The 20,162-nt window shown below is 42.3% G+C and overlaps 1 protein-coding gene, 1 long non-coding RNA gene and 1 pseudogene across 3 annotated transcripts in view; 2 read left to right on the top strand and 1 right to left on the bottom strand.

Moving 5' to 3' along the window:
• Positions 1-2,489: 2,489 nt before the first annotated feature.
• Positions 2,490-11,027, bottom strand: LOC148368084 (uncharacterized). The gene is made up of 3 exons (XR_015850366.1): positions 10,797-11,027; positions 5,180-5,330; positions 2,490-5,111 (listed from the first exon to the last, which is right to left on the bottom strand). It is a non-coding gene; the product is annotated as an uncharacterized LOC148368084 (long non-coding RNA).
• Positions 10,914-20,162, top strand: part of cnsta (consortin, connexin sorting protein a) — a 35,176-nt gene continuing 25,927 nt past the window's right edge. For both annotated transcript variants that reach the window (XM_088334784.1, XM_088334785.1), the window contains exon 1: positions 10,914-11,078. The gene's annotated coding sequence lies outside the window, so the exon portion shown is untranslated. The remainder of the gene's footprint in view (positions 11,079-20,162) is intronic.
• Positions 13,693-14,124, top strand: LOC148368083 (histone-binding protein RBBP4 pseudogene; annotated as a pseudogene).

Genomic DNA, 20,162 nt, shown 5'->3' with positions numbered 1-20,162 from the left:
AGTGGTTAGCGTGTGTGCGGCACAGTTCTGAGGTCGTGAGATCGAACATCCTGTGTGGAGTTTGCATTTTCTTCCCGTGCTTGCGTGGGTTTCCTCCGGGTACTCCGGTTTCCTCCCACATTCCAAAAACATCCTGAATGTTTACTGAATGTTTAACGTAAACTTAAAGCTAACCCAGGCTAATTGTATGTTCGCGTTATCGTAATCTTCCGTATGAAAGATTACGCTAACGTGAACGTGTAAAAAAAATTAAAATAAGAATAAAGAAAAGAATAATAAATAGGATTTCTTACCTTTGTGGTGGTCAGCAGAAGGCGCAGGCAAGATCAGCAATAGTTGTACGCACTACTAATTTCTCAATTTTTGGCCGGACTCCGATTTGTTCGTACTGAGAGCCGTTCGAAAATCGAGGTTCCACAGTAAACACATTCACAATTTCACCATATCATATTCTAACAAGGTTTCTGGAGGTCCAGATGGCGTCTTTGATGGCGGCGAGAGTGAAAGTGTGACATTCTGCCTTTGCCCTTTATTTCCGCCAAAGCTTTTAGTTCTTGTTTGATCTCTCTGATTTCATCATTAAATTCGATCCCCTTTGGTGTTAGGGTAAAATAGCGTTGGAGTCTTCTTTGTAGTTCAAACATGTATTTCATCTCTTTAAGTTTATTTTTTCCTGCATTTTTAAAGAAAATCTCCATTTGTTTCTTTGTTATCTTCCACCATTGTGCTTGTGAATCATACGAGTCTTGAAGGGTCTGCCAGTCCTTGTACCGCTCCCTGTATTGGGCAGCCAAGGCTTCATCCTCCAGCAGGGAGCAGTTCAACTTCCACAATAAGATTGCTCGTCCTTCTTTCATCACAGTGCACCCCTTTATGATGAGTCGAGGGTTGTTTATCAAAATGGCCACCCCATCGTCACGGTCCTCACCCAAGCCACTCCACAATAAAGGGCACGGACACATCTCTTCCCACTGTTCATAACCTTCCAAAAAGGGGGTGCAGCATTCATTGATAGGAGAGACGGTAAAGTTCATAGGTGTTGTTGAAGTATACAAATTACTTAATCAAAACCGGGGGGTCCGAGTCCATTCTCTGGGGGTCATTGAGAGTGTTACCTGTGTCTGAATCCGGTATCTCATTTGGAGACCTACTGGAGTCCTCTGACTCTGTTATTCCAGGCCTTTCCCTTTTTAGGCGGGGTTGGGGGCAGAGCTGTTAAGGGCAAGTCTCTTGTTTATTTGCCCACAAGAAGAAGGAATCAGATTTTTTTCTTCCCCCGCTTTCTCCGGCTCAACTTCATACAATTCCCTTGTGGGCTTTTTCATCGGCAATCGGTTTTCCTCTAAATCTCTAATCTTTGGTTCCGGTGTGGTCACCACCCCCAATTTGGTCCTATTTTTACCCCTCTTTCCCAAGTTGGATTTTCTGGCCTCAGGAGGGATATTCGCCTTTTCGATTTGTGTTTTTCGTTTTCAGGTATTGGAGGAAAATTCAAGTCTGATTTTTTTTTTTTGGCCTCTCCTCCAGGTCCTTCCTGACTAAAATGGGTTTTGGGAGGGACATCTGCATTTTCAATTAGTTTGTCTTGTCCATTTTCTTTGGGCATTTCCGTATCTGTATTCATTTCATTGTCTTTGTTACCTTCTTTTCCAGCTTTCAACTTGTTAGCAAACGATTTTGGGCAGTTCTTGTCGAGGTGGTTCGTTTCTCCATAGAGATTGCGCTTTCTGCCATTGGTACACTCCTCAAAAGAATGTCCAATTGTCCTACACTTTCCACAAAAGATTCGATCACATGCCTCAGCCAGATGTCCATGCTCACCACATTTGTGGCAGAGTTTGGGTTGTCCTTCATAGTAGATATAACCCCGGTCTTCCCCCAGGACTATCATCGACGGGAGGTGTTTCAGTCCCTGGAAACCCTGAGGGTCTTGCCATTGTAGGATGGAAGCCGTCCTCATCCCTCACCTTCATAGCCAATGACTATCTTGTTAGCATTGTCAGTCAGCTTTTCCACCGTAAAAGCAGAAAACTGGGGTCTCACTCCCTCAAAGCGATCCCAAAACTTTCCAAAAAGGACCGCCGATGTGAAACTCGCATCAAAGCCTTTGTTAAATGGCATGGTTATAACTGCGTTTAAATCCTCCGTTTCAAATTTCAGACACTTACAAATAAACTTCCCCAAAGTCCAACCTTGACATTTTGACGGAATCAGCTCCCACATCTTTAAAGAGGAAGTGCACTCTGTGAGGTCTCGGCCGCCTGGCCATGGCTTCCTCAGTTGCGTGATACCTTATGGAGATTCTCACCTGGTACTCTTTTCATTGGTGTTGGAATTCACTGCCTCGCCAGTCGGCTTGGACTGAAGCAGAGCTCCCGAGATGCGCTGATTCAAAATAATGATAACGTAGACCGAAAACCCCCTACAGCAAGGAGTACCAAACTCTCACTACAGGACTATCCAAGTTGTTCAGATTAGAGGCGAATATTTGATGGTTATTTTGGTTTGAACAATTTTATTGACACTGTTAACAGCAAATAAACAATTTGAGGTTTGAACATTTTTTTTCCGACATTTTTAACAGCAATTAAACACACACTTTCATTATATCATTTCCCAGTAATATGAGGTTTGAAGAATTTTTATCGACACTTTTAACAGCAGTTAACCAATGTGTAAAGGGCAATACTATTGTGCAAGGGCATAGCTCTGTCTTCTAAAGTGGGATTCCATCCCACCCTCCCAAGCAGCATCCTACAGTCCTCTGCCCGGGATGCTCAGATGGGTGCTCTCCCTTCTTTCTTCTACCTTCCACAACCACCCGAATAACCAGGCCGTTGCTGCCGGAACCCCTGGTTCCCTCCTCCGGGTAAGTGCAGACGATTCTTCTTTATGGCTGCGTCCTAGGCTTGCCACTCGCAGATTGTATGGTATCTGCAGCCATTCGGAGCACAGCCACGGGGGGGATCTGCCTGCACCTCCTTACCAGCAGGTTTCTGGAGGTCCAGATGGAGTCTTTGATGGCGGCGAGAGTGAGCCAGTCCTTGACAAAGTTGTTCTGTGACCTTTTCGACCGACTCACCCCGTAAAGCACGTACTGTGCGTCAGGGACCTCTCCTGCTGGCAAGTCCGGGAATTTTCCTAGGTGGCCGGCCATTGCCCACAGGTCCTCGGCAGCGCTGCACTCACAAAAAAGGTGCCTCACCGACTCCTGGGTGCCACAGCCAGGTCGAGGGCATGTAGAAATCGCTGACATTCCTCGGTGGTGCATTACGGCTCTGACTGAGAGAACTTCATGAACCACAATCCATGACAGGTCCCGTAGTCTGTTTGGGAGGGCAGGATGATTCACGTTGCTCCAAACTGTTGTAGGTTCGCCAAACGCAAGCCCCCGCACAGGACTCGCTGTTGCTCACTCCTGCACAATAGCAATAATGGCCCTGTGGTTTTGTAAAGTGTGACATTCTTGTGTTTCTAAATCAAATTTCTTTAAAAAGTCCCGAATAAAGACATGTGTTGGTGGCAAGTTAAAAGACACTGGTATCACATGATTGTTTGGTACAAGCTTTAGCTTCCGCAAGTACGAGCCCATCCAGAACCGGGTCATCGTTTGACTTTTCGGGTTGTTGGTGAGCCCATAGCGTTTTGGAAGTGGAGGGAGACAGATTTGCTCATATGCAAAGAACATAGAGAAGGAGAGATAAAGGGCAACCCTGATGTACACCGCAGTTGATCTCTACTGCTTCCGATAAATTCCCGCAAATCACGAATTTGCTGTAGATGTCTCGATATAGCAGTCTCACCCACTTGATGTATTTTTGTGGGTAAAACCACAATTTTGCAGTACCCTGAAGAGGTATTGGTGCGAGACTTGATCAAAGGCTTTCTCAAAGTCTAGGTTTAGGACCACGAGTCGCATATTTCTGTCTCTGGCATAACAGATGGTGTCACGGATCAGCATGAGACTGTCGCTGATCTTCCTTCCCACGCTGGCACAGGTCAACCAAGTCTCCTAAGACTACAGACATTCGTGTTGCTAAAAGGTTGCTGAACATTTTACAGTCCACGTTTAAAGATATTATGGGTCGCCAGTTTTTTAAGTCAGTTTTGTGTCCTTTTTTGTGCAATAGAGTAACTATCCCTATTCTGTAAATGTCTGGCATGTTGTCTCGACTGGAAAATTCGTTAAAAACAGTAATCAACAAAATATCCCAAAAAGTCTGATAAAATACGAGGCTGAGCCCGTCCTCCCTGGTTGATTTGCCTTTTTTAAAAGTCTATGCAATCATTCAGTTGGTCTTGGGCAAAGTCCGATGCTAAAATAGTGTCTTGACGTACTTATCACATCCACTTCACAGCATTATATCCAGACAGAAGAGCAGCTTCAGCGACAGACTGCTGTCACTGTCTTGTACCACGGACAAACTGAAGAGATCTTTTCTTCCTCATGCCATGAGGCTCTTTAACTACACCCGGCGGAGTAAAGGCCCACATTAAACCACACCCCCTACATTGCATATTACCGTACTTTTATTGCAGTGTGTATTTTATGTAGCACTAATTAAATACTCTATACAACACGCTACAGTGGGTATTAGCACGTCACATTGGGTATTGTATATTGTATTCCTTTTGCTTTATTATTGTATTCTTCTCAGCGAAGGGATGCTACTGGAAATGTGAATTTCCCTGCGAGATCAAGTATCTATCTATCTGATCTCGAGGTATGATCTAATACGCACCCCATTTCATTCTCATGTGTTTCTTTCCTTTCATATAATTTTTTGTAGTGGTCTTCGACTAATTTGGTCATTTCACTACTTTCCTTTGTTATTAGCCCGTTTTTGTTTTGGAGTTTAAAAAGCCATTCACTTTTGCTCATAATTTTTTTTTAAAATAGCGCGTACATTTTTCCCCTTCTTCTATTTCTCTTTCTTTGCTTCTTATTATGATGCCTTTGCTCTTTATTTCCACCAAAGCGTTTAGTTCTAGTTTGATCTCTCTGATTTCATCATTAAAGTCCATCCCCTTTTGTGTTGGGGTAAAATAGCGTTGGAGTCTTCTTTGCAGTCCCGACGTGCGTTTCATCTCTTTAAGTTTCTTGTTTTTCCCTGCATTTAAAAAAAAAATCTGCGTTTGTTTCTTTTTCATCTCCCACCATTGTGCTCGTGAACCATACAAGTCTTGAAGGGTCTGCCAGTCCTTGTACCGCTCCCTGTATTGTGCGGTTAAGGCCTCATCCTCCAGCAGGGAGCAGTTTAACTTCCACAGACCCCTCCCAACAGTCATACCTGAAGGAAGTGAGAGAGAGCAGGACAGTAGCAAGTGATCTGAAAAAAAGACAGGAATTAATGTTAAAACCCTTGTAAATATGTAGTCTGTTCAAGAGGCTCTGGCATTGTCACTACTGAACCAGGTGAAGCCCTCCTCTCCTGGATGTATGGATTCGAAACAGTCTTCCAGTATAAATGTCTGGCACATGTCCTGTTATAAAATTGATCTTTTATCTACTTTAAACTCCTCATCGGTCCCCTTTCTATCTTTTCTACTTAGGATGCAATTAAAATCTTCCCCCACACTTAGTGGTTGATGGCCTAGCATACAGGACTGTCTCAGAAAATTAGAATATTGTGATGATAAAGTTCTTTATTTTCTGTACTGCAATTAAAAAAACAAAAATGTCATACATTCTGGATTCATTACACATCAACTGAACTATTTCAAGTCTTTTATTATTTGAATATTGCTGATTTTGGCTTACAGTTTAAGAAAACTCAAAAATCCTATCTCAAAAAATGAGAATACTTCCTCAGACCAAGTAAAAAAATAATTTTAAAACAGAGAAAACTAAATCAAACATTTGAAAATGTCCATTGATGCACTCAGTACTTGGTTGGGAATCCTTTTGCACGGATTACTGCATCAATCCGGCGTGGCATGGAGGCAATCAGCCTGTGGCATTGCTGAGGTGTTATTGATGCCCAGGATGCTTCGATAGCGGCCTTCAGCTCATTTGCATTTGTAGGTCTGGTGTCTTTCATCGTCTTCTTAACTATACCCCACAAATTCTCAATGGCGTTCAGGTCAGGGGAATTAGCAGGCCAATCAAGGACAGTGATGACATGGTCAGTGCACCAGTTACTGGTGGTTTTGGCACTGTGGGCAGGTGCCAGATCATGCTGGAAGATGAAATCCTCATCTCCATAGAGCTTTTCAGCAGATGGAAGCATGTAGTGCTCTAAAATCTCTTGGTACACAGTTGCATTTACTCTGGACTTGATGAAACACAGTGGACCAACACCAGCAGCTGAAATGGCTCCCCAAACCATTGCTGACTGTGGGAACTTCACACTGGATTTCAAGCAACTTGGATTTTGCTCCTCTCCAGCCTTTCTCCAGACTCTGGCGCCTTGACTTCCAAATGAAATGCAAAACTTGTTTTCGTCTGAAAAGAGGACTTTGGACCACTCTGCAACTGTCCAGTGCTTCTTCTCCATAGCCCAAGTCAGACGCTTCTTCCATTGTCTTGAGTTCAGAAGTGGCTTGACCATGGGAATATGGCTATTGTAGCCCATTTCCCGGACACGTCTGTGAACTGTGGCTTTTGATACCTGGACTCCAGCTTCAGCCCACTGTCGTTGAAGCTCCCCCAAATTCTTGAAGCGGCTCTTCTTCACAATTTTGTTAAGGCTGCGGTCATCTCTCTTGGTTGTGCAGCGTTTCCGGCCACATTTTTCCCTTCAAACAGACTTTTTGTGGATATGCTTTGAAACTGCACTCTGTGAACAGTGTCTTACCCTCCTGATGGAGGGTATCAATGATGGTCCTCTGGACAGCAGTCAGATCAGCAGTCTTCCCCATACTTGTGATTTAGTTTACTGAACCAAGCTGAGTGTTTTTAAGGCTCAGGAAACCCTCGCAAGGTGTTTCGAGTTAATTAGATGATTCAGGTGATTAGTTGAATAGCCTACTTGTATACTTTTTCATGATATTCTAATATTTTGAGATATGATTTTTGAGTTTTCTTAAGCTGTAAGCCAAATTCAGCAATATTAAAATAATAAAAGGCTTGAAATAGTTCAGTTGATGTGTAATGAATCCAGAATGTATGACATGTTTGTTTTTTTAATTGCATTACATAAAATAAAGAACTTTATGACAATATTCTAATTTTCTGAGACAGTCCTGTATGTGACTGGATGTCTTCTAAGTGTTCGTACCCGAGTTGTTTATCAGGATAGCCGTATATGTTAATGAGGTTAAAATCGTTCATATGGTTTGGTTTGAACAAACTTATTGACACTGATAACAGCAAAAAAACAATGTGAGGTTTTAACAACCCTTCTCGATAATCTTAACAGCAAACAAGCATATTCACAATTTCGTTATATAACATCCGTCCAGTCCAAAATCGATTGTTTTTTCGGTCTGAACAAATCCATCGACACCAACAGCAGCAAACAAACACGACTATCTCAACATCAAACAAGCATATTCACAATTTTGTTATATCTGACAATATGACGTGACAATATGACGTTTTAACATTTTTTCCTGACATTTCTAACATCAATTAAACAATTTCAGAGTTATTATCTTTTAACAGTAGTTAACCAACGTGTAAAGGGCAATACTATTGTGCTCTGCCATCCCACCCTCCCAAGCAGCATCCTCCAGTCCTCTGTGTGGGTCCTCTCCCTTCTCACTTCTACTTTCCACAAGCAGGCCGTTGCTGCCGGGACCCCCACAGTGTAGCTACGGTTCCCCCTCCGGCTGGGAGCAGACAATTCTTCTTTATGGCTGCGTCCTATGCCCGCCGCTTGCAGATTGTATGGTATCTGCAGCCATTTGGAGCACAGCCACGGGGGGGATCTGCCTGCACCTCCATACCAGCAGGTTGCTTGAGGTCCGGATGGCGTCCTTGATGGCGTTCAGAGTGAGCCAGTCCCTGGCAAAGTCGTTCTGTGATCTCCTCGACCGACTCAACCCGTAAAGCACATAATGTGCGTCAGGGACCTCCCCTGCCGGCAAGTCCAGGAATTTTCCTAGTTAGTCGGCCATTGTCCACAGGTCCTCGGCAGCGCTGCACTCACAAAAAAGGTGCCTCACCGACTCTTGGGTGCCACAGCCAGGTCGAGGGCACGTCGAAGTTGCTGACATTCCTCGGTGGTGCATTACGGCTCTGACTGGGAGAACCTCATGAGCCACCATCCATGACAAGTCTCGTAGTCTGTTTGAGAGGGCAGGATGATTCACGTTGCTCCAAACCGTTGTACGTTCGCCAAACGCAAGTCCACGCACAGGACATACTGTTGCTCGCTCTTACACAATAGTAATAAGGGCCTTGTGGTTTTGTAAAGTGTGACTTTCTTGTGTTTCCAGATCAAATTTATTTAAAAAGTCCATAATAAAGAGATGTGTTGGTGCCAAGTTAAAGGAAACTGGAATCAAATGATTGTTTGGTACAAGCTTTAGCTTCCGCAAGTACGAGCCCATCCAGAACTGGGTCATCGCTTCACTCCTCGGGTTGTTGGGTGGGCCCACAGCGTTTTGGAAGTGGAGAGAGACATATTTGCTTCCCAGGAAAAGCTGGAGGTCAGGCACTCCTTTCCCCCCTTTTTCCTTTTTCTTTTTCAATGTATCTCTTTTTATCCTTTCCCACTTTGAGCCCCAGATAAAGTGAAATATGGCTCAGTCCAGTTGTAGCAGCACATTTCTTTTGGGCATAAAAATTAAACTGATTGATAAAAACAGTGGGAGGATGATCGCTTTGATGACTAGGACCTTCCCCTCTAATGTCAGTTTTCTTAGTGTCAAAAAAACAAGTCTTTGTTCAACTTTCCTTGTCACATCGTCCCAGTTGGTCTCGCCTCCTCCATCCGTACTGAATTTTATCCCTAGAATTTTCTGGTCTGTCTTTAACACAGTCAGTGGGAGTCCTGCCTTTTCTGTCTCTGACCACGGTCCATAAAACTTCACTTGTGATTTTTTTCTATTTTGCCTTGACCGAGACGCCCTCCCAAACAGGTCAGTCAAGTCAAGGGCTCTTCTAACGGATACGAGGTCTGTACATAAAATATTAAAATCATCCATGTACAAAACACACTTGGTAATTTGTCCCCCACTTCCTGGGATATTGATCCCTTCCACAAATCTATCTTTTCTCAACATTTGTGCCAAAGGTTCAATGCAAAGGACATAGAGAAGGGGAGACATAGGGCAACCTTGACGTACACCGCAGTTGATCTCGATTTTTGCCGATAAATTCCCGTTAATCATGAATTTGCTGTAGATGTCTCGGTATAGCAGTCCCACCCACTTGATGTATTTTTGGGGAAAACCACATTTTTGCAATACCCTGAAGAGGTATTGGTGCGAGACTCGATCAAAGGATTTCTCAAAGTCTAGGTTTAGGACCGCTAGTCGCATGTTTCTGTCTCTCGCATAACAAATGGTATCACGGATCAGCATGAGACTGTCGCTGATCTTCCTTCCCACGATGGCACAGGTTTGGTCCGGATCAACCAAGTCTCCCAAGACTACAGACATTCGTGTTGCTAAGAGCTTGCTGAAGATTTTACAGTCCACGTTTAAAAGCATTATGGGTCGCCAGTTTTTTAAGTCCGTTTTGTCTCCATTTTTGTGAAATAGAATAACTATTCCTATTCTGAAACTGTCTGGCATGTTGTCTCGACTGGAAAATTAGTTAAAAACAGTAATCAGATCTGGAGCTAAAATATCCCAAAAAGTCCGGTAAAATTCGAGGTTGAGCCCGTCCTCCCCGGGTGATTTGCCTTTTTTCAAAGTCTTTATGCAATCATTCAGTTGGTCTTGGGTAAAGTCCGATGTTAAAAGGGGGTCTTGACGCACTGATCTTGAAATATGATCTAATACATGCCCCATTTCATTCTCATGTGTTTCTTTCTTTTCATATATTTTTTTGTAGTAGTCTTCGACTAATTTGGTTATTTCACTACTTTGTTTTGTTATTTGCCTGTTTTCGTTTTGAAGTTTAAAAAGCCCCTCACTTTTGTTCATAATTTTTTTTAAAAAATAGCGTGTACATTTTTCCCCTTCTTCTATTTCTCTTTCTCTGCTTCTTATTATGATGCCTTTGCTTTTTATTTCCGCCAAAGCGTTTAGTTCTTGTTTGGTCTCTTTGATTTCATCATTAAAGTCCATCCCATTTTCTGTTAGGATAAAATAGCGTTGGAGTCTTCTTTGTAGTCCCGACATGCGTTTCATCTCTTTAAGTTTCTTGTTTTTCCCTGCATTTTTAAAAAAGGTCTGTGTTCGTTTCCTTGTCATCTCCCACCATTGTGCTCGTGAATCATACGAGTCTTGAAGGGTTTGCCAGTCTTTGTACAGCTCCCTGTATTGTCTGGCTAGAGCCTCATCCTCCAGCAGGGAGCAGTTTAACTTCCACAGACCCTTCCCAACAGTCATACCCGAAGGAAATGAGAGAGACCAGCAAGTGATCCGGAAAAAAAAACAGGAATAAAGCTTGCATCACTCTAAACCCCTTGCAAATATGTAGTCTACGTATTCGAGAGGCTCTGGCATTGTCACTACTGAACCAGGTGAAGCCCTCCTCTCTTGGATGTATGGATTTGAAACAGTCCTCCAGTTTAAATGTCCAGCAAATGTCTTGTAATAAAGTTGATGTTTTATCTACTTTAAACTCCTCATCGGTCCTCTTTCTATCCTTCCTACTTAGGATGCAATTAAAATCTCCTCCCACGATTAGTGGTTGATGGCCTAGCATATGCGACTGGATTTCCTCTAAGAGTTCTTACCTGAGTTGTATGTCGGGTTAAAATCGTTCATAAGGATGGATGGATATTAAGTACAATTTATTGTTAAAAAAAATCAACTGCCCGAAGATTGCGAAAGCAAGCCGCTTCATAGTGATGTCAGCAACATCGCCCCCTGTGCGTTACCGACGTACTGCGACAACATCATGACAAGGTGTCACTTGAGGTCCATGCTGTCACTTTTTCGCCAACCTTGATAGCGAGAAGTGTTGGATTACCTTTGCTGTGATGAAAAAGACTCGCTCTCCAGGGAGCTAAAGAAAAGTAAGTTCGCTCTAAAGCTGGTGAACATTAAATGGTAACGTAAAGTGCTATACAGATGTGGGCATTAGCTAACATTAGCCAACGCGGCTGTATTCCCACTTTAACTCAATTCTTTAATAAAACCGATAATTAGCTGGATGAACTATTTTAAGAAATGTAACAATGTGCAATGGTATGGTATTCACAAATCCCTTGATTTAACGGGTAGCCTCTCGTTTAGTGCTATTTGGCCATTAGAAACACATTAAGTAACTAGCTAATGTTTGACCGCAGCTTTTGCTAACTTCTTTGGAAAGCTGAAGCCGAACCTAACTAGTCGCTATGTGGCACCACTCTCGGTCCCTTCCACAGAAGCAAGCTTAACTCAAAATAGCTTGCTAGTAGAAGCGACGCACGGTAAATGACAATAGCATATTGATTTATCATGAAACATTCCTCGCTCCCCTATAGCCAGTCCTATGTTTCGGTGTCCTAGTGACCCCCCCGAAAAAAAAAAAATGTTGGCCCTATGCAAACACGTCACTTAACCACGTGACGACACTATGACAGACGGCTGTTACCCGTGTTAAACAGTGACCGAGTTAAGTAAACAGTTGACAACAACAAAAACAGCTATACTATTCCATCCCATTTGCAATTACTATGATTGTTTTCTGTTGTTGGTGTCAATGAGTTTGTTCGGACCAAAAAAGACAATCGACTTTGGCCTGGACAGATCTATTGACACTAACAAAGATGTCATATATTGAAATTGTGAATATGCTTGATTGCTAATAATAATAATAATAATAATAATAATTTCCTTGTATTGTCATTCTGTGTAACAACGTACACAGAACGAAATGTCGATTGCACCTGACCCGTTGTAGCGAGCCGATAGGATTTTCGAGAAGGGTTGTTCAAACCTCACATTGTGTTTGCTGTTAATAACGTCATATTGGAATATAATATTGTGAATGTGCTTGATTGCTGTTGTGATTGCCATGATTGTTTTTTTGTTATTAGTGTCAATAAATTTGTTCAAACCAAAAAAACAAAAAAAATCCTGTCAACCTGTACGGTTTTGCTGTACAAAGTAAGTTTTTTATGCATTTTAAGACGAGTACGACGTACAAGGAAATCTGTAGATAGATAGATAGATAGATACTTTATTCATCCCCGAAGGGAAATAGCATCCCTGAGCTGAGAACAATACAATAATAAGGCAAAAATCAGAATCAGAATCAGATCTACTTTATTGTCATTCTAGTACACGTGTATACAGAACGAAATGTCGATACATCTGACCCGCACAGTTTCCTCGAATGTACAGATATAAGTAAAAGTTGTATTGTATTATGGCTACGTATAGTATTTTACCATACCATAGTGCCGATAGTGCAAGAGGAGTAGCTAACCAGATGTGCAAAATGGGCATTCAGGTTAACAAGTCAGGTAAACAGTAACATTAACACTGTAACAGTAACGCTGTAAGTACAATAGTGCAGAGAGCAAATGTGCAAGGAGTGGCAAGCTATAAAGAACTGCCAGTAGTGCAAAAAGTCAGATTAGCAGCCGTTAAGATTTAGGTTAACTATATGTTAGATTGACCATTTAACAGTCTAATGGCCAGGGGGACTAGACTACTGCGGAACCTGGTGGTCCTGCACCGCACACTGCAGTACCTCTTTCCAGAGGCTAGCAGAGTGAACAGTCCATGATGGGGGTGAGAGGGGTCCCCGATAATGTTTTTAGCATGGGATAGGCAGCGCTTCTGGCCAATGTCCTGAATGGAGGGAAGTGTAGTCCCGATTATTTTCTCTGCTGTCCTCGTTACCCTCCTCACACTACCCCAGTCGGTAGCGCTGCAGCCTCCACACCACACAGAGATACAGCTGGTCAGGATACTCTCTATGGTGCCCCTGTAGAATGTGATGAGGGAGGGTGGGGGCAGGTGGGCTCTCCTCATCCTCCGCAGGAAGTACAGGCGCTGCTGTGCCCTCTTAACCAGTGATGCAGTGTTCACGGACCAGGTGAGTTTGTTTGTAATGTGCACCCCTAGGAACTTGATACTGCTGACAACCTCCACAGCCTTGTTGTTGATGCAAAGTGGGGCATGGTTGGGCTGGTTTTTCCTAAAGTCGACAATGATCTCTTTAGTTTTGTCAACATTCAGGACCAGGCTGTTGTCCCTGCACCAGGCCACCAACTGCTCCACCTCCTCTCTGTAGGCCAGGTCGTTGTTGTCCCTGATGAGGCCCACCACTGTTGTGTCATCAGCATACTTCACGATGTGGTTTGTGGCGGACCTAGGGACGCAGTCGTGTGTCATCAAGGTGAACAGCAAGGGGCTCAGGACACAGCCTTGGGGGGAGCCCGTGCTGAGGTAGATGACATCTGAGATGTTCTGACCTATCCGCACTGATTGGGGTCTGTCACTGAGGAAGTCCAGCAGCCAAGAATACAATATACAAATACCCAGTGTGACGGGCAAATGCCCACTGTAGCGTGTTATATAGAATAACTAAATAGTGCCGACAAAGACGCTGCCTTTGATGATGCAGTGGAGGAAAGGGTGATCAATGAGGAGTACAAAATCTGGAAGAAAAACACCCCTTTCCTCTATGACTTAGTCATGACTCATGCCCTGGAGTGGCCAAGTCTCACTGCCCAGTGGCTGCGAGACGTTACAAGACCAGAAGGGAAGGATTACAGCGTCCATCGTCTAGTTTTGAGGACACACACCTCAGATGAGCAAAATCATCTTGTGATTGCTAGCGTCCAACTTCCCAATGATGACGCCCAGTTTGATGCATCCCACTATGATAGTGAGAAGGGAGAGTTTGGTGGCTTTGGTTCTGAGAGTGGTAAAATAGAAATTGAGATCAAAATCAATAATGGAGGAGAAGTCAACAGAGCTCGGTACCTGCCCCAGAACCCTTGCATCATTGCCACCAAGACCCCCACCAGTGACGTGCTGGTTTTTGATTATACCAAGCACCCATCCAAGCCAGACCCCTCTGGAGAATGCACTCCAGACCTACGCTTGAGAGGTCACCAGAAATAGGGCTACGGTCTATCTTGGAATCCAAACTTAAGCGGCTGCCTCCTCAGTGCTTCGGCTGATCATACTATCTGAAAAACGCAAATTTGTCAATCGCATGCGTCTGCTGCCTGGGGATTTCCCGTCATGCATCATTCAGAAAAAAAATATGGTGTACGATTATTTTTATTTTGTACGGGAAAATACGACAGTTTGTACGGGCATCGAGGCGTGGAGGTTGACAGGTATTAATTTCTAAAATATTGTGCAGCTGTCGGATGAGGTGGCTCACCTCGTCGGAAAGCACAAAGGGTATTACTTGGAACAACTGAGGATGGCTTTAGCAATGCTAGCTACTAAGCAATATAGTCTTCCACCCAACTAATTCACACATTTAAACAAATTTCCCAGTGGCTGAATTCAGTCCACACGATCTGTAGGCTACCACTACATTGTAATTGGAGTATCTCAATACATCGGTGCTCATCTAAAAGCTTATAAAAGTCTGGATGTTTGCCAGTTCTTCGTAGTTTGTATGTGTCATTCGCTTCGTCTTGCGACTAATGCGCGGCGTAAGATGTTACCCGTGCGAAAATGTTTATAAAACGTCTTTGTATCTAAATTTTTTGGGAATGTAATAGAACAGTAAAGCATGGGGTATTTGCACCTCTTGCCGTCCGTCATGGCTCTCATTATTCCAGAGAAGGCAACGTGACGTTACTTGTAAAGGGTCTATAACATTTTTATATATATATTTTTTTTTAATAAAGGACAGTATAGGCTTGAACATGATGAAAAACACTCGATAGAAATTTAAGGAAGTAAAACAAAAAAAGGAACAATGCAACTGCCTTGAAATGGTGCAGTCCATTTGATGCCTAGCGATGCCCTTACACCCTCCCGGTTCCCCATTTTGGTTGGCTCGTGTCACAGTATTGCGGTAGAGTCTTTGGAGGCTCCTGTATATTACAGTGAGAGTATATTATACGGAGGTTATGTTGAACAACTATTTTAGCACCGAATACCATGACGTTGTTATCAACTGTTATTAGTCCTTATTTTAGCTGCATTGAATCAAATGCAACAATGACACAGCTTAATCTATAAAGTGTATGGTGGAATTATAAATTGTTGAATAGAATGCATCATTGTCTAATAGGTTCCATTCTTCTTCTGTATGTGATGTGTATCTGTACTCTAGTCTGTTCTGGAGTGTCACTTCCCATTTGGGAGCATCACATTACACTTTGTGGTTAGCAAAAACACTACCATGCCATACCCCCCAATGTTTTTTGGACAGCACTGTTTTGAGTGTTTTTAGGGATGTGTTATGCAATTAGCTTTTTTAAATGCATGGTTTATTGCTATATTTCGTAGTTCATTTGTTGTTGCACTGAAAAGTCAATATATTTATTGGACATTTTGTTGTCATGCAGGGATTCCAGTTTAAAGTTGCTACATTGTTTGGTACAAAAAGTCACACATTAATCACAAAAGTTCTCAAGGACTGCACAGGTTACAATTACATCATTCCCTGTTCTTAAAAAACAGCATGTGGTCAAGGAAAAACTCAAAACCTTAGCACAGGTAAAACAAGAAACCCTGAGAAGGGGCCTCACAAGTGGTAATCCCCCTTCCAGAATGACCAGGGTGCAATAGATTTAGCATTGTGTAACAATACACAAAACATGGTGAACATCAATGAAATAAAACAATAGGTAATATGTTGAAATTTGTCCAGAAAGTGCATGACAGCAATGATGCCTCAAGCCTGTAAAATAGTACAATAACATACATATTATTTATTTTGTTTAGAATATTACATTATTAGTAGTAGTAATATATTGAACAAAACAACACTCCCCCAAAGCAGTCTTTTGACTGCTTTTTTTCTTTTTCCTCTTTTTATTTATTTTTTGCCGACTGTGTTGTATGGTGCAGAGACTTGGAGTTGAATGTTTTTGAGATGAAGTGTTTGAGGACTATGTTAGGAGTGACAAGATTGGATAGACTGAGAAATGAAATTGTGAGAGGCAGAACTGCAGTAGTCGTGGAACTGAGCAAGCGAGTACTCGGTCTGTTTGGACACATGGAGAGGATGGATGAGGAGCGAATGTTGAAGAGGATCTACAGAGCAGAAGTCAATGGAAGGCGACCGAGAGTAAGGCCGCGATTGACGTGGATGGATGGTGTTATGAGTGCACTGCAGGAAAGAGGTCTAAATACAGTATAATGGAAGCTCGAGCTCTTGTTGGTGATAGAAAGGAGTGGAGAGGTGTTGTGAAAGGATAGTGGGATTGTGGACACGTTCTTAAGGATGGGCTGGGCACCCGTATGATGTGGCAGGGGTAAACCAGTGAAAGCTGTCGGGCCCTGCTGTTGAACAAAGGAGTGTGTTGTGTCACCCTGACCCAAGTGACATGGCCGCTTTCTGGTGTCCCGTTTCATCTGGAGGGACGAAAGCATGACCAACTTGGGTCCCGAGGTGCATAACTTGTTTGGGTGTTTGGGTATTTGGGTAGGCCATGGTCCAAAAAATTTGGTGTGTTTTTTTTGTTATTTATTTCCCTTTTATTTTCTTTGCAGGGATGTGATTTTTCCGCTAATTCGGGGAATTCCGCTTTTTTATCTCCCCAAAAATTTTTTTTAATTTCCGATTTTTTAATTGGTAAAAAACCGATTTCGTCTCGACAGCATTCCATTTTAGTGTTTCCGTAACTGAAATGAAACGTACTTGCGATTGGTTGAATTCTCCGTGTTGACCAATAAACGCGCTTGTTATAAAGGCGTAGGAGTATGCCATTGTTCATTTCTCACACGTTTTTGCCGAGTGTTTAAAGAAAGATGTCCGAGATCGAACGCAAAGATGCTCCGCGAGTTAAAGAAATTGCTAAGATCGTAAAAAACAAGTTTCGATCGGACTGGTTAGAGAAGGAATTATCTACAAATGTTGGTGACCCCGACGTGATCCAATGTAGCGAGCAGAGACGGGAGTCGTAGGCGGAGTGTCAAATAAAGGTGCCAACGAAAGCCGCTTTAATGACATTTAAACTGGCAATATCAAAACAAACACGAGAGTGGCTAGAACCGGCCGAATTAAGAGTCCCCCTAGGAACTCGCTAACTAAACAATGGTTCCGTGGGTGAATTATGTACAACCCACTACAGTACTTTCATTTATATAAAACATCTTCTGCTATAACAAAGACATTTGTGGTATGCTCTAATATGAGTTACTTTTCATTTGGTCATGATACAATTATTTGTTCATGAAATTTGAACTCTTCAACATGATTTATGTGTTAACTTAGTAATCACATGAGTTAGATATGATGATATTCTCAGTGATAGTTTTTAAAAGCAAAGGCAGTCCAATGTTTTTTAATGTGACTGATTTTGAGTTGACTTAAACTGTAATTTTATATGGGATAGTTCAAAATACATTGAAAATTTATGCTGTTGTTTTGTCTATTTCTTTGTCATCTGAGTGCATTGAAAGTACTTAAAAACACGGAAAACCCATGAGCTCCGGGGGGCTTCGCCCCACTTGTCCCCCCACCAGGGCACTGCCCTGGACCTAGCTGGGTGCCCGCGGCCCCCAGACCCCCGCCTAATTTTCAGATAATTTCACTTTGGTCAAATCACATCCCTGTCTTTGTTATTGTATGTGTGTGTCTTGCTGTCGGTCACCCCTCTTGAGGAATATGACCAAGGTAGATAGATAGATAGATAGATTTATTTTTTTCTGCTTGCTAGCTTCTTTTTTTTTTCACTTTCCTCTTATTTCTCTTATTATTTTGTTTATTTTTCTCCATAGCTTATTACTTTTTTTCTTGCCTTATTATTTTTTTTATTCTTTTTCTCTCCTTTTATGTTTTATATTTTCTACTTGTTCTTTTTTTCCTAGCGTTTTCATTTTTCCTGTTTTTTTCTTTTCTTTTATTATTCCTTTTTTGCTTTAATATCTTTTCTTCTTTTTCCCTACTTTTTTATTTTAATTTTTCTTCTTTTGTTTTTACTTTTTTTTTAGACTGCCCTCACCACTACATCCAGTTTCCTTTGGTTAGAAGAGCGTGGGGCTGAGCGTGTCATGCTTGACCAATACGGGTTTTTCAGGGCAGATACCGACCGATTATTAGTAGTAAGAGGAGGCTGATATTTGAAGCTGATATTCATTTAATGTAAAATTTTAATAAATGGTATAAGATAATTTTAATGATTCTAACAGAAACAAATAATATTTGTCATAAATTCATATAAGCTTTAACAGCTCTATGAAACCTTTTAAAGAAAATAAATTAGAATTTCACTACAACACAACATGAATGTAAATGTTCTGCATTTATATAGCGCTTTTCAAGTCAATGATGCGCTTTACAATATATTTCACACTTTTCCCTTTTACACACCAACTAACAGATAGCAGCTTCAGCCATGCAAGGCAACTCTCTGTGTCTTGCCCAAGGGCACTGCGGCATATAACACGGAGGAGCTGGGAACTGGACCTGCGACCTCTTGATCCCAAGACAAGCACTCTACTTCCTGAGCTAATGACGCCCCAAATGACTAATTCCTAAATTAAGCCAAAAACTAACAGTGCAGGAACTAAAGTTTGCTTAGCAGCAACTCGTATAAAGGGATATACAAACTTAAATAGCTCCCTGAAAGTATTTACATTAAATAAATTGGAATGAAACACAACGAACATGTTTTTAATTAAATGGCCAAAAACCCTCATAAAACAGCATTGGACAATTCAATGGAGCTCATTAATTGAAGTGTAGGTACTCCTGTTTTAGTGCCAGTCTGACAAACCAATGTTATTGTAACAGCTAATCACTCAGTCTTCCACTATAGCGTGCTTTTTATGCTCTTTCTCAATCCAAACACACATGCTTGATGACCTTATGTTATTATAAGAGCTAAGATATTTTTCTCCACCTGAACTTGCTTCCCTAAAACAAGTTAACTACACTTTTTACGCTATCTCTTAATCATACGCACATGCTTTATGCCTACAGACCTTATAAAATCTCAATAGTATCAGCGATTTTGACTTACAGGCATGTCGGGACTCAGGAGGAGCAGAGCAGCTGCTGTTTACTCCTCGCTAACATTCTTCTTCCTACTTCAGTGGCTCCGGCCTTGGTTGCTTATACCAATCATAAGGCACGGTGTGGGTAGCGTCCGTGACAGAGGTATTGGAAGAGAGGGAGAAAGTGGTTTGGCTGCATCTGAGCCTAAATGATTGGCTTGAAAATCAATAAACATGCCGATACCGGTATCTTTTAAGTCCCCGAACTTCAATGCCAGTAATTGGCTTGCCTGAGAATCGGTCGAGCTCTAATCAATCGTACTACCAGTATTAATTAGACAGAGTAGGAAGAGAAGCAGCCATGATTCTCTGCCTCCAACCTCCACAGAAAAAAGCACAAAAATGCCATTATTTACTTACTCAAACTATTGGTATGTTAACAGGGTCGAAAACTGGAATTTATTTAATGTGATCTTCTGACCTTTCATTATTGTGCTGCTTTAATGAGTTGAAATTGATGTTCCTTGTCTCTCATTGTGTATTCCACTCAAAGAAGTAAGGTAACAGACCTAACATCTCATCTCATCTCATCTCATCTCATCTCATCTCATTAGCAGTACCGCTTATCCTCATTAGGGTCGCGGAGGGGCTGGAGCCCATCTCCGGGCAGGGGGCAGGGGACACCCTGAACTGGTTGCCAGCCAGTCGCAGGGCACACAGGGACAGACAACTCATTCGCTCATTCACACCTAGGGACAATCTAGACCGGCCAATTCACCTGAAATGCATGTTTTTGGAATGTGGGAGGAAACCGGAGTGCCCGGAGGAAACCCACGCAAGCACGGGGAGAACATACAAACTCCGCACAGGAAGTCTGGAGCTGGATTTTAACCCACGACAGGTTCCCGAGACATGAACTGTGCCGCACAAGCGCTAACCACTGCGCCGCCGTGCTGCAGACCTAACATTGGAATACAAAATAAAACACAACCTAAGTTATATGATTACGATGAAATAAATAAAGAAGT

This window comes from Urocampus carinirostris, chromosome 4 (assembly GCF_059441175.1).
Source record: "Urocampus carinirostris isolate Australia breed hairy pipefish chromosome 4, RoL_Ucar_1.0, whole genome shotgun sequence".
NCBI classification, from domain to species: Eukaryota; Metazoa; Chordata; class Actinopteri; order Syngnathiformes; family Syngnathidae; genus Urocampus; species Urocampus carinirostris.
The sequence above is the reverse complement of the archived record's forward strand: the minus strand, read 5'-3'. Positions and strand labels throughout refer to the sequence as shown.